The sequence below is a fragment of the Octopus bimaculoides genome, chromosome 20 (genome assembly GCF_046866305.1).
Source record: "Octopus bimaculoides isolate indiv1 chromosome 20, ASM4686630v1, whole genome shotgun sequence".
Classification (NCBI taxonomy): Eukaryota; Metazoa; Mollusca; class Cephalopoda; order Octopoda; family Octopodidae; genus Octopus; species Octopus bimaculoides.
Window position 1 is genome coordinate 8,500,748 of NC_142947.1, and position 13,917 is coordinate 8,514,664.

Consider the following 13,917-nt stretch of genomic DNA (forward strand, 5'->3'; position numbering starts at 1 on the left):
TAGCAAACAGTCATGTTGATTAAGAAGAGAAATTCACATTCTGAAAAACAGGACATGTTGTTGCCTTAAACCATGACAAACTAAGACTGCAACTAATTAATCAACGCCAGACTGTGCAACTCTTCTCCAAAGCAGCAAAAATATGGCCAACTAATTCAATATATTCTTTTACATTCGAAGGAAACTTCCTAAAGCATTTAGGATATGAATAAAAGGGTTCTAGCTATGAATTAGAATCTGGATAAATTTTCTTATTTAACTTTGCAAACATAAATCATATTTTTTCCTCTAGCTATTGAAATAAGGGGAGAATGAAATTAGGGTAGGATTAAAAATCAAGTGTTCGATAATAAAATCATGGATATTAATTTGAGACATTTGATAAATAAATGAGTTATTTTCAAAAGATACATTGACTGGCAAAAAAAAAAAAAAAAAAAAAAATCAACAGAATAACATGCAAGAAGAAAACAATACAAATAATACATTTACACAGATATGAGTATGTGTGTGTGTATATATGTATGTGTGTATACATATATATATATATGTATATATATATACCAATGAATGAATCTATATATATATATATATACATATATATATGAATGAATGAATGAATGAATGTGTGTGTGTGTGTGTATATATATATATGTGTATATATATATATATATATATATATATATATAAATATATATATGTATATATAGTTGGAATTTACAATAAAAATAAAAAAAACGCAAAGACGGGTGTGTAAACAGCAAACAGATGTATTAGTTTAACGCTCGGGAAGTGAGAAAGGTTTTTATGTTTCAAGCCTACGCTCTTCAACAGAAAGGAACACAGAAATGAGCAGATAGAGAAAATAAAAAAGGTTTGGTGGCTAGTGATGAATCATGGCGAATGCCAGACAGGAGAGTTAAGAAGAAGGGAAGATAATAAAAAAAAAGTAGTGGAGATCCCAAAATGAAAGTGCGCATGTGTGTGTATGTGAGAGTGTGTATGTCCGTGTGGATAGGGGCTGGTGACTCTGACGTGTGTGTGTGTGCGCATGTCTAGGTGTGTGGATGATGGTATGGGTGCTGGAAAGTGATCAGTGCTATATATATATATATATATATATATATATATATATATATGTATATATATGTGTATATATGTGTATATATGTGTGTATGTATGTGTGTGTATATATCTATATACACATGTGCATATGCGTATGTGTGTTTGTGTGTGCATATGTGTGTGTATATGTGTGTGTGTGTGTGTGTGTGTGTGCATGCATGTGTATATATATATGTGTGTGTGCATGTGGATTAGGCAAAAAGAAGCATAATTCGATGACAAATAGGCAAAAAAATTAGGGGATTCCAACAAGGATATTGATGAAATAAGAAAGAATCAGTGAAGTGAGTGGAGGCAGTCGATTAATCAGCAAACTCAGCATGTATTTGATATAAACAATTTATAAAATCATGCAGCTTCGTTAGAAAGGCAGTTGATTGCAATAGCCAACTTATGACGGATATTCTGCTCAAAGATCCCAACTGAAATAGTTTCTATCACAAAAAGAGTTTAGAATAGAAGATGTTAATAGAGGGGAAAAACAATTAGCATAGATACTCTTGACAAACAGCAAGTGAGCTTTTCTGTAACCAAAGCTGCAAAGAATATGTGAACTGGAATAAATACTGCCAATGGTTAGCACAAAATTATTTTCAGCCAAAAAGAATAAAAACTTGCAATGAATGTTTATTGGATATTTTGAAATTGGTAAATGAAGGAATGAAGTAAAAATTCAAGTAAATTAGATTCAGGAATTCGTCTACAGTTGTTGTCAGTTTAATATGAGCAGATCTCTAAAATATCACACAAGTTTATAGCAAAAATAAAACACACAGCATAAAAAAAAAACCTCAGTGAAAGCTGTAGGTTATATATTGGGGAATAAAGTTGGAATGAATCTATGAAATGAATCCAATGAAATGACTATTTTCTCCAAAATATTGGGAGTATTTTGATAAATAAGTAGGTACTAACTACTGATAGCAGTTTATATATATATATACATACACAGTAGTACCTCAGTTTTTAAACAACTCTGATCGCAAATAAATCGTGCTTCATGTAGATAGATAGATAGATAGATAGATAGAGCATGATTTATTCGTGACCAGAGGCATTCATAAACCAAGGTACTACTGTATTAAATGAATATGAGAAAGACAGAAGAGAGTATGATTCAGAAACTGAGCTTCTACTGTGTATGTATGTATATATATATATATATATATATATATATATATATATATATATTATTACAATTAAAAGGGTAAAGGATTATCAATTTATTAATAAATTAATAATTAATCATCTTTACCAAGCCCTTCGGTATGTAAGCACCATTATCAGTGTGGAACTTATTTAAAAGTTCTTATACATTTATAAACAAAATTAAGGGGTCAGCAACAGGTTGCTTCACCACATACCGAAGTTCAAAAATAGCAGCTAAAAATGCTGAAACTCCAACAGATAGCAGTTACCCGCAACTCACATAGGCAAAACAAGAAGAAAAATAACGAACTAAACTATGGCTAGTTTAGTTCGTTATTTTTCTTCTTGTTTTGCTTATGTGAGTTGCGGGTAACTGATATCTGTTGGAGTTTCAGCATTTTTAGCTGCTATTTTTGAACTTCGGTATGTGGTGAAGCAACCTGTTGCTGACCCCTTAATTTTGTTTATATATATATACATACATATATGTATATGTATATATATATACACAGAGAGAGAGAGAGAGAGAGAGAGAGAAAGAGAGAGAGAGAGAGACAATAAAATACCTATTGAATAATAATTTCTGTAATAGGTTTCAATACTTAAACAAGATTTAATGTGTGTACATATATGCACAAATGCTTCAATGTTTTCCTTATTTCTTTGACATTTTCTTTAAGGAAAGAACTGGTTTCTAAGAAACAAAGCTCTTTCATTGACTGTAGAAAAAAACCCCAACACAAAAGAGACACATCTTGAATACTGGAAAAGACTCACTTTCATTCTTCCACTTACAGACTGAATGTGCAGTATACAGGTTGGTCGATCCCTTTCTTTACTTCAAAACCTTAGCTGTCCCAGATTATTAACATTTAGTAACATAAACTAGTGCACCAATGTTCATTGGTATAAATGTAAATTCATAATCGAGATAGAGAAGTAATAAGTTTTGAAGCAGTTGACAATAAATGTTGTCTTTATTACCAAACTTGAATGAAATCTCCACTTTGCACATCATCTGAGCAACTAACCTTTACAACAGTTCATAGATTTGGGTATTTTTTATTTTTTGTGTGTTCTGTCCTAAACAACAGTGTCAGACCTGATATGTTTGTATTTAGCAGAATATTTTATGGAAATATTCCTTATGTGTTAATGAATGAATTTAAGCAAAATCAGAAACACCTTTTATATTTATTTTGGGCATTCTTTCATAGAGATGGTACTGAATAGGAATGTCATATCTTGAAGAAATGCTTGAGTACCTCTTCGTCCACAGATATAACATTATCAATGCCATCGACATTTTTGGACATATCTTGCAAGTTTAGCAGCTTCGCTTTTGTGTGTGTGTGTGTGTGTGTGTGTGTGTGTGTGTGTGTGTGTGTGTGTGTGTGAGTGTGTGTGTGTGAGTGTGTGTGTGTGTGTGTGTGTGTGTGTGTGTGTGTGTGTGTGTGTGTGTGTGTGTAGCTTTGAAAATGAGTGTGTAAGTAAGGCTATATGACAGTGTACATAATATGAGTGTTGTGTGTGTGTGTGTGTGTGTGTGTGTGTGTGTGTGTGTGTGTGTGTGTGTGTGTGTGTGTGCATGTGAGGCTTACCGGTAAAAGCTAGTATATGGTTGCTTAATAGGGGTGGAATGTTCTTTTCATTTCTCTGAAGATAGGAATAATAATTTTTTTGATAGAGAGAATTCGTTAAAAAGATCATAGAACCATGGGATTCTTATCCTAAAAAAGAACTGGAGAAATGAAGAGAACATTCCAGTCATATGAAGCAACTGTATACCTATGTTTGCCCACTGCAGTATAGATATGTGTGTATATATTTGCATGTCAGTGAATCTATGTTGTAGGTACGTGGTTACATATCAGCCTATCTGGCAGTATTTGTGTATATTTATCTGCCTGCATAAATACAGAGTCCACCAAAAACATGTATGCATACTCCAGGAAAGGAAAAATCTGTATAAATATTTAACTTGTATAAGTACCCCTATAAATATAAATGCCTATTTCAATGTTTTATCAAATTGTAACAAGACAGAATAAATTGCAATGACACTGAATTAAAATATTTACACAAATTTTTCCTTTCCTGAAGTGTGTAGACATTTTTTTGATGAACTCTGTAACGTAGGTATGCGAGAGTATATATATGCACTCGCCTTCCATTTATCATCCCCTAAAAACAACCAGTGTTTCACTAAATAATCCTCACCTCTTCCACCTAATTACATAACTTACCTTGGGCCAGGGCAATAAATATGTCAATAATGGTTGGAACACGAACAGACAACTTGGAATTTTCTATGGCTTAGGAATGAGAAGAAATAGTTGGTATGTCAAGCAAAACAACCAAAAATTATTATATGCTAAGAAGTTTAGAATTTAAAAAAAAAGGGGTCTGAATTTTTAGTTCAAAGCTTTAAAATGACCATACAAACACTTTCAGATTAAAGATTCAATACCCACTTAAAATATATCACACACACACACACACAGCAATAGAATGGAAAGGCTAAAGAAATTTCAATAGCTGTTTTTTGTAAAATGTTGATACAGTATTTTAACACAGTCTGTATGAATTCTTCTCAAATTCTAGGCATGTCAGGATAAGAAAAAAAATCAAAACTAATCATAGACTTTTGTCAATAATTAGCACAGATCAGATTTAACTTCGTCTAAAAAGAACTTGTTCAAAACATAAAATCAAATGGAAACAGGATTTTCAAACATTTTGTTTTTTACTATATACAAAATTTTGATTAGAAGTCGTAACCTAGTCTTTTTCTTTGATCTAATAACACCAAAGAGAGAGACCAAGATTGTGCCAGTCGCTTCCTAAGATGGAATTACTATTCTTTGACGTCATCCTTTCTCCTACATTAGAGTCTCTATGTCTTCCATCACCAGTTCCACCAGATTTTGGAGATAGAAAGGTCTGTTTTTTTTTCAATAATAATTGGCCAATAATATGCCACAAAGGAAGCCAAATATTGAACTTTCAATGACACTCATACCAGTGGTGGTAGAACAGAATGTAAAAGAGAGTTGATCAGAGTAACACTGAATGATAACAGGCAGGAATCACAACATCACAAGTTCAAACTCTACTAGTCACTCTCTATTAAACAGAGGAACAATTGTAACTGTTACGGCTAAGGGTTATCATTCCTTTCCTTGATTTCTACATGGAAAGAGAGGATGCACTCTTCATGTGAAGAACTCCAGAAGTTGAGGTCAACTTAATCCTAAGAAGAAATTAAAACAACTTCAATTGCCAAACACTTGGGACAAAGGGGAAAAAGAAAGCTAATGTCATTGGTAACAGTTAATAAGAGTAGATATTTCTCAATTTCATTTCGCCTTTGTGGGCTAAGAATGAAGCAGACTTCAGAGGAATTAATGGACCTCTCAGATTAATGGCAGGCAGGGCCAAGAGTCATTTGTTAAGCCAAAATCTTTCATCAATTATTTTTAAATGAACAATCTCGGTCATTATTGAACCACAACTTGTCAATATAGGTCAGTGACAAGTTATAAGTATAAAACCAATACCAAATAAATAGTCATGTGAGACAGAGTGTGTGTGTGTGTGTAGTAGTAGTAGTAGTAGTAGTAGTAGTAGTCGTCGTCATCCATCGGTCTTGAGAGGCCATGGATCTGCGCCCAAAGAAATCGTGTCAGTCATATATATACATATATATAGTTTCAGTCACACATTCAATTTCACTCAGCTTTACATGATACATATTTTGTTATTGAAATTTAAGCCATCTGTATCTTCCCATCTTTCACACACACACACAAACCAACACACACAACTGACGTAATTTTTCTACTTTTACTTAGTCATCAAACATTATTCAAAACTCAAAGCTGGGAATACAACACGACAGTAGACTATTTTATGTATGGCAGTCACATATACACCTATCTATAATACATAGAGATCATTTAGCAAAATTTATAGATAAATCAATATATTTCTATCAGAATGAGTTAGTAAGGAACAGTTAATAAGAATGAAATACTACATTAGCACCAAGATTTACCCAACTAAACATTGAACAAAACAAAAGAAAAGACAGCATAATCTATATACTAAAGTATAAATATTTTGAAATTAATGAAATTAATTAACACCTTAGCTTTCAGATTATTCTATCAAATGTAATGCTTATTTACTTATATCATTTTGAATTAATTAGGTATTATCTCATAGCTTTCGGTGATATGAGCTATTTATTTTTAAAATGACAGTGTAGGGTCAGTGTGAGAGGCCAGATCTAGCCAGTTTGAACATAAGACAACCAGAATATATGGCTGGTTTTAACACTAACAGGTTAATTATGTGGTTGGTAACTAAAGGTCATATATTTGTAAATTGTCAGCTTTTGAAAGAAGTGTCAAAGTCCAACAAAGAAGTCCTGAATATTTAAACATTCAGTAACTTTAGATGGATTGGTTCATGTATGTGTATATATATATATATATATATATATATATAAGCAATGTTAATTCTCTAAATGAAGTATTAACAGTAACTGCACGATAAAGTGTAGTATATTGCCACTTAAGTGTGGCTGACCCCTAGGGGTGGATGTTACTGTTGCTTTTAGCCCCAGGAGGACATCAAGCCAGCTGGAGGAGATGTCCTCCTGGGGCTAAAAGCAACAGTAACATCCACCCCTAGGGGTCAGCCACACTTAAGTGGCAATATACTACACTATATATATATATATATACATATATGTGTGTTTGTGTTAAATATACCACATATGAAGCAATCTAATTTAATAATTCTAAAATTTCTCTAGTTTTCTGACTTGTTTTATCAGCATCAGAAATTTACTCACTGATTTTCCATGCTAGGACATGTCTTGTTGCGCAAGCATGGAAAGCGGATAAGTGCAGTCTTAATCTTCTGCACATAGATACACCATGCCAACCCTAAGCTGCTTCTGTGAACAGAGACCTTGAAAATATCCTTCTATAGGGACATAACAAACATAGGGACATAACAAACATAGGGACATAACAAACATAGGGACATAACAAACATAGGGACATAACAAACATAGGGACATAACAAACATAGGGACATAACAAACATAGGGACATAACAAACATAGGGACATAACAAACATAGCAATTTAGTCATTCTGCCTTTTATCGTTGCCAAAACACTCACTACAGATCGCACAGCTAAAAAAAACCCCAAAAAACCCCACCAAACTTCTACAAATGTGAAACTTCACAATCTCTAATGAAGTTTCCAGGTGACAACACATGACATAACCAAAAGAAGTACCTCAAAGGCTTGGATTTCTCTTCAGGCCTAAAAAGTACATCAGTTGTGACCAATAGCAGTGAAACGCACATTTGAGAAATGATTTACAAATCTAGGGTATTGCAGTTAAACTGATAAAATATCTACTACACACACACCTTAGACTGGAAAAAATAGCCATGTGACAAATTTAGTAAAGGTTGACTCATTCACAAGCTACAACCGCAAACCCATACATAAGGCTTTTCCTTCCTGTTGTTTTGACTACCGCAAACCCATACATAAGGCTTTTCCTTCCTGTTGTTTTGACTACCACAAATACTATTACAATTTTCTGAACAATCAAGTGGTGTACTGCCATCTCTTTTACTTTATTCCATCTGGGTCACAACACAGGCTTCATATTATATACTAATGATGATGTCACTCAGTACTAATTAATCTATGTGCGTTGTCGAACTAACACATAAATCAGGTTTGTTGTTGAGTGCTTCCTGTATTTAATTTCACTGATGCAAAAAAAACAAAGCATTTAAAAAGTATTAGAAAATGCTGCACTTTTTCTTATTTCCTTTTTCCTCGGAGAAATTAAAGAATATTCTACAAAGAAACGGAAATAAAACAAATAATTTTACCACCCACACACCCAGTCAAAATTAACAATAACAAAATTGAACTATTAAGCTTACAAAGACAGAACTTCAATGATAAAAAAAAAGGGTTTAGTAAAACAACAAACATCAAATAACATAAATACACAGACAGGTGCATGGACAGCAATGTGGTACAAAGTTTGCTTCCCAACGACATGGTCTGGTTTCAGGTTCAGTCCAACTGTGTGGCTCTTGCGCAAGTGTTTATCACTACATCTCCAGGTCAACCACAGAAACTGAAAGAGGCCCATCATACACATACACACAAACCAAGCGAGAAGTCCTTTTTACTGACCCTCACCCATTTCCAAGCAAGTATTATTACTTCACCGTGACCAGTCAAGTCTTCGCGGTAGATTGGAAACAAATGATAACGCTCGTATGACAGTGACACTTATTTACAACAATCACAAAATGTCAATCAAAGAGGCACAAACACACACATATATATGACAGGCCTTCTTTTAATTCCATCTCTGTCAAGTCCCCTCACAAAGGCTTTGATTGGGCAAGGGTTGTAGCAGAACACAACTGCTCAAGATGCCAACAGTAGGGCTAAACCTGAAGCTACAAGGTTGGGAAGTAAACTTCTCTAATACAACCATGCCTTCACATACTGGACTATCATTTTCTTCTCATCAAAATACTGGGGATATAGACAGGATTTAGGACACTATAATTGATGATGAAGTTAAAGATTCTGTATTCTTGAGGACACAAGCAAAATAGATGGATTCAAAAACTCCCAATGATGTAAGTAGATTTCAAATCCTTGGTTGTAGTTCCATTCACTTTCTACTAACAATTATAGATGTTTTCGATCTAGTTTGGATTCGTTGCAATCAAATTTGAATTCTTTGAGTGCAAAGAATTCAAATTTGATGGCAAAGAATCCAAACTAGATCAAAAACATCTATAATAAACAAAGCTGATAAAGGCATAACATGCATCACAGCTCTCACCATATTCCCCACGAAATTAATATACTCATCACTGATGATAAATCTATTCATGATAACAATGATAATGATGATGATAATCATTACTGATGGATAACTAATAATGAATGATCAAACAATTCTATTAATCGTGTATGTACGCATGTCATGAATATTTATGCTTTTGCTCCCAGTCCTGCTCACTTAATTAATTAACTAATTAAACAGCCATCCCAAGTACATACCAAGATAGAGTGAGGGAGGAACAGGGGCAGAAGTTGAACATCAGTACATTAGCACATTCGCAGACGTCTGTAACTTTATCAAACATACTAACATTTTTTGTGTGGAAAGTTTCAAAGATAAAGGTTCAAAACTTGATTGTTCTGAAGAAGATACTTTGCACCAAATTTTCCCTACCCACAAAATAAAAGAGCATGAGATTTAGCTGCTATTTCTAGCAAACCAAGTGAACATGTAGATGTCCGCTCATGACATGATGATGTTTGTGGAGTGGTGGAAAAGGTTGTGGTGGTGGTGGTGGGAATCTGAAAGCCATGGCAACAGAGGGTAATTGTGATATCTGTGATTGTAGTTTCTTTAGCTCAACTAATAATAAAATTCCAAATAGTAACATTGACTTTTATCTTCAACTTGTCTCAGTTATTGGATTGTGGCCATGCTGGGGCACTGCCTTGAAGGGTTTAGTCAAAACAAATCAACACCACTGAATTTTTTTTTTAAAATCTAGTAGTTATTCTACAGGTTTCTTTTGCCAAACTGCTAAGTTACAAAGGACGTAAACAAATCAATGTGGTTGTCAAGTGGTGGGAGGGGGAGACAGACAGACAGACAGACAGACAGACAGCTCGACAGACAGAAAGATAGCTAGACAGAAAGATAGCGAAACAGACAGAGAAATAGCCAAACAGACAGAGAGATAGCTAGACAGAAAGATAGCTGGACAGACAGGTGGCCAGCCAGATGGCCAGCCAGATGGCCAGCCAGATGGCCAGCCAGATGGCCAGCCAGATGGCCAGCCAGATGGCCAGCCAGATGGATGGACGGAGAGACAAACAAAGAGCTCATACATTTTCCAACAAGCAAATTCACTTACAGGGTATTGGTTGGTGAGGGCTTATAGTAGAAGGCACTTGTCCAAAGTACTGCATAGTGGGACTGAACCTGAAACCACGTGGTTGCTAAGCAAGCTTCTTAACCACACAGCCATATCTGTGTCTATACACAACCATGCCTGTGTTGCCTATGTTAAAATATTTTGTATTAAATTAAACTTATGGCAGGTTAAACTAAGGATTGACCAGTGTATGTATATATATATTAAACATCTTGATATATAAAAAAAAAAGTGCAGGACCAAAGCCAGATTTAAGCATAAGCTAATTAAGTTATGGTTTAAAGCATTGCAATTAGCTTTATTATATTTTAAGTAATGATTTAACCCAGTGTGACCATGTTGGAGCACGTTTTCGAGGGGTTTTCATCAAACAGATCAAGCTCAGGACTTCCGATTCACATAATATCATAAAACAATAATTTAGTACTAATCCTATGAAACATCAGAGACTCTAGAAATTAGAAATTTCACAGTTATTTTTATGATGAAGCATTTTGATATGTACGGTTATTACCTGCTTAACAATAAGAGGACATTTTGATATGCTATTTACTGGTTAAATGGCTATTATTAGCAGTTCAATTAGCTATTACTAACAGTCCAATCAGTTATTATTAGCAGTCCAAAATAAAAAAAAGAATCTCTAAATACACATTTGTTTGACTGTATCCTTCTGAAGGTAGGACTATTCAATTGAAATACAATGGGTTTTTTTTTAAAACCCTTCTGCAATGTTAGAAGGTCTCCTTGTCTCTTTCCATTCATTTTCAACTTCTGTACTACAATGCTTCAAGCAAACTGTGTGATGCTTTTATTATTAGCTATTTGCTGCCATTGGCATGGAATTGGCACAATTATTCAAATCCTTGCCTTTCCATCCTTTTAGCAAGGTCAGTAAAGTACCACTCAACAAAAGTGGATCGTTGGAAACATTAGAAGGCTGAGTTTTGCAGTATCTGTTTCAGATCTTTGCATTCTAAGTTCAAATCCTGCACTGAACTACTGGGGTGGTAGACCTAATCCTTTGTCTGGGTTTAGCAACATCATGTGGCCCCTGCATGGCCACTTAGTTACAAGCATCCAGGCCAGGTGTCTGGTTTGGGGATACCTTTGGTGCCAAGTTAGAATGCAGTCTGCTTGACCATTTACATTTAAGCAGTTTAACCTCATCTCTAACCTTAACACCTAATTCTAACCCTCATCTTAAACTCTAACCTTAATCTTAAACCCTAACCTGACGTAACACCATAATTTCCTCCATCCTTCTTCCCATCCACTATTCCTGGAGGCTCTCTAAAGGGTCATAGGCACTACCCTTCCCTCCAAACTAATAAATAAACAATATATAAGTAGCTCCAATACAAAAGTGAAACTGAAACCCAAGCTTTTGGCCACACCCCGATGTAATCAACTTACCCACTCCCTTGAAATTGCTGGCCTTGTGCCAAAATTAGAAATCAGTATTAGTAGAGTGTGATAGTTAAAGTCCCAAACGTGGACAATATAAAAATAAAATTCACTTAAAAACAAATCAAACTAAAATTGATAAAATGTGGAAGTAAGTTAGCTTTAAAAAAAAAAATCAGATTAGTCACATCAACAAAACAAAATTAGAATAAAACAAATAATTAAACAGAAGACTACAAGGTGGCACCTCCATACCAGCACTGTTAGAGTGCTATTGATTTGTTTTGTTTTTTGTTTTGTTTTGTTTTTTTTTGTTTTTTTTTTTGAGGGGGAGGGTTTTAACAAAACTACTTACTTGGTAATCTATAACAATCAACTTAATTGTCTTTTTGCGTGTAGAGCCCTACACTGAAAGATAATTTCTCAAAAATCAATTAAATAAATGATAAATAGTTAATTAGAGGGGTGGGGAGAAGGGTGAACCTATTTAGTGCAGAGTAAAAGAAATCTAATTAGAAATATTTACATAGTTGGGAGAGGAGAACATATATCACAATTACTAATATTTTTAATTGCTTCAGCGAGTAAGGAAAACAACTCAAGACATGTTTTAATCTCATTAAACCTTCAAAGTAGTTACCATACTTGTCAAAATGATTCGAATAATTAACCCAGGTTCTCTTTTCAATTGTCTTTTTCTCTCTAATTAAATATTATCTGTACAAACAAATAATGATATCTGGAAAAAGTAAAACTCATTGAAAACCAAAAGAAGATGGCAACTGGAAAGATAAGAAAAGAGAATATATAAGAAGCTTAACCTGGAAAAAAAAAGAATTTATATTTTCCATGATTGTTTTCAAAGATTAATAGAATTATTGCCGCGACCATATAAAACAAGGAACGTGTTTACAGAAGAGCATACTGAATACAGTCATGGAACAGAAACAGAGAAACAAAATAATCATCTTTCATATGGAACAGAAGGTAATAATTCCAAGTTGCTGGGGAGTCTATATATATTCCCATAGAGTAGCCATTTATTCAATGTATGCATAATATTACACAACATTACATTTTCACATAACCACATCATTTCATCAGGCAATATTGAATATTTTACTAGCAAAATCAACGATTGATTTTGCTATTATAGCCATCAGTCAAAGGGGATGTGTGTGCATGTATACACACACACACACACACACACAGATATATACGAGAAAAATGTGTATACACTTCCTGCCTATTTATATGGGTTCTTATTCTTATCTATGAGTTTCCACTACATTATACTTACATGTCTAATTAGAAGGTACTAATAGGGATATCAAGTCTTCTAATTTACTCTCTAGACATTTAAGTAGTGTTAATCTTTGTATTCATATGTTTTGTGACATGGGTACACACATCTGGTGCAAAATGGTTCTTATTTGTCTACCTTCAGTCAAGTGAGGGTGTTCAGGATTCTCCCATAACAGTATAAAACTCATTTAAAAATTACATAAATTATAATTACATAAGATAAAATACACAAATAAATAGTGGGTTGTGGTTATATAAGAATAACCTATCACAGAAATATATGTTAACACAGAACGCACTCCATACTACTCAATGTAGATGCAATACTTAGTATGTTTTGAAGACCATTCGAAGACGAAGGGGATGGATGGAGAAGGGCTGTCTTCCAGTAAATTCGCAGAAAGGTGGGGAAGAGTGGTTAGAATGGGTTGGGTAAATTGGTCTTCCCAGAATATGTATTTATCAGTTGAATGTTCCTTGTTTGAAAGACATACACACACACACACACACACACACACACACAACAACAACCAAGCAACCACGGGGGATTTCCATAAATGAATGAGATCAACAATAACAATACAGCAAGAAAGTATCCTCAAAATTAGGGACCAACTACAGTTATTTTGTTGTTTTTTTTTTTTTTTTTTTTTTTGGAAGCATCAATTACACAAAAACATGAAACAAAGCCAGTGACTTAAGAAATACAGAAATAGGAAGTTGTGATGTTAGTACCTTTCCCAAGAACAATAACAGTGTAGATGAACCAGTGGAACTAAATTGCAAAACCAGTTTGACAAAACATAACCGAGCATCACATCTCTCAACAAAATAAGAATGGTTTCTTTCTGGTGTCTTGAAAGCATGCTTAGATGAACAGTTGTAGAATGTAAGCTTTTTTTTTTCC

At 34.0% G+C, this 13,917-nt stretch overlaps 1 protein-coding gene across 13 annotated transcripts in view; it reads right to left on the bottom strand.

Moving 5' to 3' along the window:
- Window positions 1-13,917, bottom strand: part of LOC106877583 (piezo-type mechanosensitive ion channel component 1) — a 138,948-nt gene that overhangs the window by 63,339 nt on the left and 61,692 nt on the right. The window lies entirely within an intron of this gene.